At 37.4% G+C, this 436-nt stretch overlaps 1 protein-coding gene across 1 annotated transcript in view; it reads left to right on the top strand.

Moving 5' to 3' along the window:
* The window catches only part of LOC106873373 (uncharacterized), a gene marked incomplete at both ends in the record, with an annotated part of 118,917 nt that overhangs the window by 80,553 nt on the left and 37,928 nt on the right, over positions 1 to 436 (top strand). The window lies entirely within an intron of this gene.

The raw sequence follows: 436 nt of genomic DNA on the forward strand, positions 1-436 counted from the left end.
GTACCAGTCATAAACTGGGGACAGGATTTCTTATTCTTTGAAAATCCTCCTTCCTTCATCATCATTTTAACATCCATTTTTCTATGCTCGCATCAGTCGGACAGAATTTGTAGAGGCAGGTTTTTTTTTGTTTTTTTTTACAACTGGATGCTCTTCTTGTCACCAACCCTCACCTCTTTTGATGTTTGGTAATATTTCTTCATGACTAGACGAGTTTTCAAGGAAAATTGGAAACAAAGGGTACTACTTGCATGGCAACAATACTCGTTTATGATTATCGCTCAAATTCAAAGCAAAGAAACAATAACGCAAGCACAAACACACACATGCATGCACACACACACACACACATACACAAAAGGAGGATTCTCAAAGAATTAGAAAACTGCAGACATGCATATATATGTGTGTGTGTTCATGCACATGTGTGTCATCA

Source organism: Octopus bimaculoides, chromosome 7 (genome assembly GCF_001194135.2).
Source record: "Octopus bimaculoides isolate UCB-OBI-ISO-001 chromosome 7, ASM119413v2, whole genome shotgun sequence".
In the NCBI taxonomy this organism is placed as follows: domain Eukaryota; kingdom Metazoa; phylum Mollusca; class Cephalopoda; order Octopoda; family Octopodidae; genus Octopus; species Octopus bimaculoides.